The sequence below is a fragment of the Nicotiana attenuata genome, unplaced genomic scaffold, assembly GCF_001879085.1.
Source record: "Nicotiana attenuata strain UT unplaced genomic scaffold, NIATTr2, whole genome shotgun sequence".
NCBI classification, from domain to species: domain Eukaryota; kingdom Viridiplantae; phylum Streptophyta; class Magnoliopsida; order Solanales; family Solanaceae; genus Nicotiana; species Nicotiana attenuata.
The window spans coordinates 125,255-133,592 of record NW_017671149.1 but is presented as its reverse complement, the minus strand read 5'-3'; positions in this window follow the sequence as shown (position 1 = coordinate 133,592).

The window sequence follows — 8,338 nt, the reverse complement described above, 5'->3', positions numbered from 1 at the left end:
AGTTCACTCTTCCTTATGTGTCATATTCGAGTTGTAGCTTATTGGTGCATTGATGGCATCATATGAGATTTTAGACGGTGTTTGAGGTGGCTTATTGCCCGAGCAGCTTGTACTGGGTGAGACGAGGTTATTAGACCTGAAATCAGGGCGATCGGATTTATGTAAGGTATATTAAAGAGAAAATATCACTATTTAGTTTAGAATGAGGTAATGGCTCTTGTCAGGCGGAGAAACTCCATGAGTTATTGATTTTGACGGGTGGTTATGAGTTCCTGCACATCTCTTTTATTGTTGCGGTATTGTGAGGTTTGAGATAGAGCTTATATGTATTATAAGGTATACAACGGGCATCTGATGAATTTGCAGCTATTGTAGTTGGAGGATGTTATTATGGACATACGAATTGTGCGGTGCTTTGTGTGATCTCAGCATGGGTGCATGATCATATTTGGTACATTAGGTTGAGATTGTTACGGTGTTCGTATGTTAGAATCAGGTCTCGTGGAGAATTTTGGATGTTGGAATTTGGTTCAAAGGCTTCTTGGCTAAGGAAAAAGGGAGGATCTTCAGTCTAGCTCAAGCTAATGTGCTCATGTGAGTTGTGATGGCACGGGTAGGTGCACGAGGTGTTAAACAGTGATTTTGGGCAACTCCGGAATAGTTGTTGGCACGTTCGAGGACGAACGTATGTTTAAGTGGGGGGAGAATGTAACAACCCAATCGGTCGTTTTGAGCTCTAGCGCGTCGTTCGGTGTTTTGAGGCCTTGAGTAGCTTCATTTCATGTATTATGACTTGTACGCATAGTCGGATTTGAATTTCGGGAAGTTCGGAGTTGATTCGGAAGGAAATTCTCCATTCGGAGGCTTTAAGTTAGAAGAGTTAACCAAGGTTTAACTTTTGAGCGAATGACCACGAAATCGGTATTTGAAGGTTCCAATAGGTTCGTATGATGATTTCGGACTTGGAGGTATGTTTGGATTAGGTATCTGGTGGGAGCATTTCGGCGCTTATTGTAGAAAAATGGTATTTTGAAGGTTTTAGAATTTTCTATGTTTGGTTTGAAGTATACTTTGGTGTTATTGATGTCCGTTTGAGATTCCGAGACTTGGAATAGGTTTGTATCGTGATTGATGACTTGTCCGTAAAGTTTGACGTCATTCCGGAATGTTTTGATATAATTCGAGTGCGTTCGTCGAAGTTTGAATGTTTGAAAGTTGAAAGAAAGATTTTGATTGTCGGTTCATGATTTGGATGTTATTCGTGGCGTTTTGAGTATTTGGATAAGTTTGGATAGGGTATCGGGACTTGTTGGTGTGATCAGACGGGGTCTCGGGGGCCTCGGCTGTGATTCGGGGTGGTTTTGGACCAAGTTTGGGTGTTTTGATATTGCTTGTGTGCAGGTGTGCTTTGCGATCGCGAAGAAGGTTGATGAAGGGCCCCTGTTTTGCTCTTTGTGAACACGAGGAGGCTCGCACGAATGTGGAGAAGGACCCGGCCCTACTTCATGAATGCGTAGGCTCGATCGCGAATGCAAAGAAGGCTGGGAGGGGGATGGCTGTGAGGCAGAAGGCCTTCCCGAACGCGAGGCGTGGAGCGCGAACATGAAGGGAAGGATCAGCCGGGCATCGCAAATGCGGTCAGGTGGTCGCGAACGTGTAGAGTAGCTGGGCAGCTAGGAGGAGTTGGCCTTCGCGATCGCAAGGCTTTTTCTGCGATCGCGAAGAAGAGCGAGCCTTGGCAGATTTGATTTAATACGGGATTTGCTCATTTTCCTTCATTTCACTTGGTTGGGCGATTTTTGAAGCTCTTGAAGACGAGATTTTCATCATCTATGTCTAGGTAAGTAATTCCCAAATATTGTTAGTTAACTACATGGATTCTACAAGGATTTAAATATGAAAATTAGTAGAAATTATGAGATTTTGAAAGAAACCTAGAATTTTGTATTTTTGTATTTTTGACCACGAAATTAGACATGGAATTGGGAATAAATTTTATATTTGAGTTCGTGATGTTATGGATAATGTTTATCTTCGAAAATTTTCGGAATTCGGGGACATGTGCCTAAGGGTTGACTTTGTTGACTTTTTGAGCGGAGTTGGGAATTGTTATAAATTAATTAATTATGATGTTGTAGTATATTTTTATTGGTTTTCATGATTGTTTGACTAGTTTCGGATCGATGGGCATTGGTTTGAGGTGCTACAGAGGCGTTGGAGTAGGTTATGGAACTTCAAAGCGAGGTAAGTCTCCTGTCTAACCTTGTGAGGGGGGATTTACCTCGTAGGTGTTATACTTATTACATGCTACATATTATGGGATCTACGCACATATGAGGTGACGAGTATCCTTGCGTATGCTAGAATTTCTGACTATGTCCGGGTAGGCTTAGATTCACGCCATGCTTTAATTGTACTAATCAAGTTATTCTTGCCCGTTTAGTTACTTTTTTTTGCATTACGACCTGAGACTAGACTTGCGTAGAGTAATGGACTCACTATTTTAGATATTTGACGAGCTACTTGATTAGCCGTAGAAAATGTGCTTTCCTTGTGAATTTCTTCCGTGTTGTGCGTATTCATCGAAAATTTTCCTTAAATTTCATAACTGACACGTATATTCATGAGTGGGCTCAAGGACCCATTCAATCTTCTTATTCTAATGGGATCGGGCCGTTCGCCTCAGCAGGATATTGTAACACACTCTTATGGGATCAGGTTGTTTGCCTCTGCAATATCACGTATCATATTCTTATAGGACCGGGCCGTTCACCTTTGCAGGATTATTGTAATAGACTCTTATGGTATCGGGCCGTTCGCCTCGGCAGGATATTGTAATGCACTCTTATGAGATCGGGCCGTTCACCTCGGCATTACCATGTATCATATTCTTATGGGATCGGGTCGTCTTCCTCGGCAGGATTAGGTATCACACTCTTATGGGATCGGGCCGTTCGCCTTGTAGTTCTATGAAATACTCTTATGGGATTGGGCCTCTCGCCTTGGCAGAATCGTGCGAAATACTTGATACGGAGTCCGTGTACCCACGAGTTTCCTGACTTGAGATGTGGCCGTTGATTTGGTATTGACCATTATATATTCCATTTGAGGAGGTACCCGACAATTGAGGACTTTGTGTTCATTGTTTAACTGTAGACCGCATTATTTGCCTATATCTGTATTCATTGTTTACTCACCATGTTTCATACTTGTCTACTTTATTATATTGATTTACTGGACCACTAGTAAGTGTCAATGTCGACCCCTCATCACTACCTGTTCGGGGTTAGGCTAAATACTTACTGGGTACGCGTTGATTTGCGTACTCATGTTGCACTTCTGCACTTAATGTGCAGGATCTGACATGTTCATTGGTGGTCACTTGGGCGCGTAGGCGCAGCTGCCGAGGGGACTTTATGTTGAGCTGCATTCCATGCTACAATTCACAGTATACAGATTCTCCATCATAATTAGTTACTTTATCATGTCTACCTTGTATTCCAGACAGATGTTATATGGTTATTGTACTTTCTAGTTGATGCTCATGCACTTGTGACACCGGGTTTCGGGGGTTCCTAGTGGATGTTCATTATTGTAGTTCACGTTATTAGTATCATTTAACTTTATGATTTATATTCGGAATTTGGTAACGAAAAGCACATGTTTCTAAGAGTGCCAGATTTTATTCTATTTATATAATGAAATTCCTGATTTTAAAAAATTAAAAGGGATAATTATTTAGATGGTTCACCGTTGGCTTGCCTAACGGCGACGTTGGTCGCCATCACGACCTGTAGTATATTTAGGTCGTGACAAAAATATATTTAAAAATATAAAAGTAAAGAAGTTATGATAAAAATATTGAAGAAAAGAAAAGTAGTTACAGCAAAAATAATAAAATAATCAAAGAGAAATAAATAACAAGAGTAATAAAAATTGAAGAATCTGGCATGAGAATGACAAGCTAAGGTGGAAATTTCTTTCTAATCCCCTCTCACAAACGAAATCGTTGGGAAGCCCTTTGAAAATACTTTGGGAGATACTATCACGGTCAAGAGTTTTGTTATTTTGCACTACTTGTGTAATTTTTTTCTTTTTCTACTCCATTGGTTAAGATAACTTACAATAACAGGTTATTGTGTATAACAAGTTTAGGGCTTAAGTTATTTAAGGTTACTAAATTAGTCTTAATTTCGAGAAGTATCTATTACTATTATAGATCAACGGATAAATAATGTAAACCTAATCTGATAACTTGGAAAATGAAATGAAATTACATTTAATAATGTAAAGTATTTTTGTACGGTTAATCCAAATAAATCAAATCTTAGGAGGATATCCACAATATCATTTCATATCTCATCAAAGCTCATATGATTCTGTTAGGTGCTACAAGGGTTATCTTATGCAGTATTCTTCTCGACCTAAAAGGATAATATCAATAAGTCGGTTCTCCAATTTCCGTATTTATTCAATTATGGAAAATAGAGTAAAATTGTCTTTATTTTGTCCAAGTCATACCCTTACCAAGAAGTTGTTCCTCCAATATTTGTTTTTGATCTTGGTGAAGAAATTGCAATTGCTGCCATAGAAAGAACATAATTTAGAAATATTACTTTTATGTCTTTTGAGTTAAATTTATACATATAATTGCAATTGCGTAAACAAGAAAGTATTAATTTTTACAGAGAAAGAAATTGAAATAGAGAAGACTTATTAGTTGTACTTTGAGCAAAACGAAATATTTTGTGAACTTCTAATTTTGATGTTTTTCAAGAAAAAAATTTACACTTTTTTTTTGGTTCTTTCTCTCGTTGTTTAAAAAAAGAAGTCAAATTGTTTACTCTAAATAAAAAAGTTGATTGAAAAAAAAAATGAATCTCGTTATTTGAGGGGCAAAGATGAGTTGGTCGACTCATGATAAAGGAATATTTGAGACCAAATCAAATCAAAGACAATTTTATTCTATTTGTTATAATTAAGGGGTAAATCTGAACTAATCCACTAATAATAATTGTATGTTTATGTCCAAACTCAAAATAAGGTCACTTTTGCTATGTTTCCATCATTGAAGGGGCATTTTAGGCCCCCTTTTCCTGGGGGATTTGCATCTATACCCGCTTTTTGGGTCACGTTTTAACTTATACCCGCTTTGCAAAACAAATTGCAAGCGTACCCACTTTTCGCGTAAACTTCAGGCATACGAGCCTGAAGTAGCAAAGGCAATCACGCAAACTTCAGCATTCTAGTAGACGAGCCTGAAGTTGTTTGTAATTCCTGAACTTAAGCATTCTACTAGCTGAAGTTTTGTTCTCTATTTGTTGAACTTCAGCATGTTTTAGCTGAAGTTTTGTCCTAGATTTAATAGTTTTGTCGTAAAGCTTTTTCAAAAACTTCAGCAGAAGATGTTGAAGTTATTTAGTTCATTTGTAAAAATTTTAGCATTAAATAAGCTGAAGTTTTTATCCTACAGTCGTACTACCTGAAGTTTTGTTCTCTATTTGCTGAACTTCAGTATGTTTTAGCTGAAGTTTTTCGCATAAACTTAGTGTTGGCTGAAGTTTTGTTTGTAATTGTTGAACTTAAGCATTCTACTAGCTGATTTTGTTCTATATTTGCTGAACTTCAGCATGTTTTAGCTGAAGTTTTCCCTATATCTAGACATAAGTCCCAACTCCCAACTATAATCTAATGTAAAGATGCGCAATAGTTCTTCTTCCTCCTATCTCCCTAACAATCTGAACACCTATTGAATACAAAACTATGAATTTAGGGATAGAAATTTAAATTCTGCAGTAGCTTTAACAATGTTAGCTTCTTGCTTCCTCGACAGTGAACTTCTTTGGATGATCAATTTAGTTACTATGAGCAAATCAACAGTAAAATATACTACAAATACAAAAAATCAAGAGTAGAATAAAGACTAGAAAAGAAAGGAGGAAGAAAGGAGCGCACAGGTAGCAGGAAGAAGGAGCCGCCTGAAGTTGTAAAAATTAGGGTATAGGTTAAATAATTTAAAAAATATGGGTATAGGTTAAATGGGGGCGACCAAATAGGGCGCCCCGTGCAATTTTTACCCTTTTCCTTTAATAAATACCTCGAGTAGAAATGTTTTGAATTTCGTTGTTCCTTCGGTTCAATAAAAGATACTAGTGGACGTATGAAATGATACAAATTCCTAAGCGTAGTTTTCATGTCTAGAACACTTAAAAATGAATATCTCAATTTCCATTGATTATACAAATTTAGTGCAAAACTAAGCTGTTTCTAAAGTTTTATTCATCTTCTACTTCGTACAAAATAATAAAAGATTCATTACAATAGTTTGATTCATTATACAATTAGCTTTATGCTGATTTATTTGTTTACAATGTTAGATCTAGACCAATCCTCTCTTTATTAAATTGTGTGACGAGCCAAACTATGATAAATTCGTGAAAATGAGAGAGTAGAAGAGTTCATCTTACGATACGTGAAAAGAAAATTCACTTAATTGGCACTTAAAATTAGTTTTGCATATACAGAGGCGGAGCTAAAATTTGAAGGTTACTGTAACGACTCGGCCGGTCATTTTGAGAGTTATAGCCCCAAACCCCTATTTACTGCTTCCCCCGTATCTATTATGCTATTGTGACTTGTCGGGAGGTGTCGTTTTGGATTTCGGAGTATTTTGGGGCACTTAATCCCTAAACGGAGGCTTAAGTCTTAGGATTTGGATCGTAGTTGGAACTGTATGAAGACGACTTCGAAATGAAGTTCGGTCGATTTTGTTAGCTCCGTTGGGTGATTTTGGGCTTAGGGGCGTGTCCGGATTGTGTTTTGAAGGTGCGTAGCTTATTTAGGCTTGAAATGGCGAAAGTCAAATTTTTGAAGATTTGGACCGGTAGTGAACTTTTTGATATTGGGGTCGAATTCTGATTCCGAATTTAGAGTAGGTCCGTAAGGTTGAATATGACTTGTGTGCAAAATTTGGGATGAATCGGACGTGGTTTGATAGGTTTCGACATCGGTTGTGGAAATTTGAAGTTTCAAGTTCTTTAAGTTTGAATTGGAGGGTGATTTGTGAATTTAGCATTGTTTGATGTGATTTGAGGGCTCGACTAAGTTCTTATGGTGTTCTAGGATTGCTTGGTATGTTTGGTTGAGGTCTCGGGGGGCCTCGGGTGAGTTTCGGATGCTTTACATATCATTTTTGGACTTTGGGAGATAGCAGATTTCCGGTGTTCTTCAGTTGCTGGTTTCCTTCTTTGCGTTCGCGAGGAGTGTTCCGCGTTCGCGAAGAGGATCTAAGGAAGGTGGAAATTGTATGCTTCGCGTTCGCGATGTTGGTCCCGCGTTCGCAAAGCTCATATGCCTACGCGTTCGCGACCGCGTTCGCGTAGAAGAGATTGGCTCACTGGGTCCCCAGGCCCTTCTGCCTACGCGTTCACGATGCTGGTCCCGCGTTCGCGTAGGGTTGAGTTGTGAGACCTTCGCGTTCGCGCTAAGGTTATCGCGTTCAAGATGAAGAAATTCTGGGCAAGAGTAAATTTCTCTTCGCGAACGCGAGGGTGCTTTCGCGTTCGCGAAGGAGGCGTACCTGGGCAGAATAAAAGATTCAAAAACGAGGGTTTTGAGTTCATATCAGAAAATTGAATTGGGAATTCGGTAGAAGGCGGTTTTTGGAGAGATTCTTGCGTGGGTATTTGAGGTAAGTGATTCCTATCAAATTTTGGTCAAATTCTATAATTATGTCTTTAATTTCACCATTTAATTTGTGATTTGGGGTAAAAAATTGGGGAAAAGAGGAATTATTCTTGAGATGGATTTTTGAGGTTTTGAATGGAATTTTGTTATCGAATTTGATTAAATTCCGTATGGTTAGACTCGTGAGTGAATGTATGTTCATATTTTGGGCTTTTACCCGATTCCGAGACATGGGCCCGGGGAGGCTTTTTCGGCGATTTTTCCAATTTCTTGCTTTAGCTTTGATTTCATTAGCTAGATTAGTTCCTTGTAGTTATATTTATGTTATGTAATTGATGTTGGCTAGATTTGGGCCATTCGGAGTCGGATATTCGTGGGAAGAGCATTGTTACAGATTGATTTGAGCTTGGTTCGAGGTAAGTGGCTTGCCTAACCTTATGTAGGGGAACTCCCCTTAGGATTTGGTACTATTTTTGATATGTGAGCGCCGTGTACGTGAGGTGATTAGCATGTGTAGTATCCTGTTAGCTTAGAATAGCATGTCTACTTGCTTTAATTGTTTATCTGAACACTGTGCAACATGTTTAGTGAAACTCCTGCCTTTCCTTGACTTGAACGTAGTCTAAATTGTAGTTTTCTTGCTATAACTGTT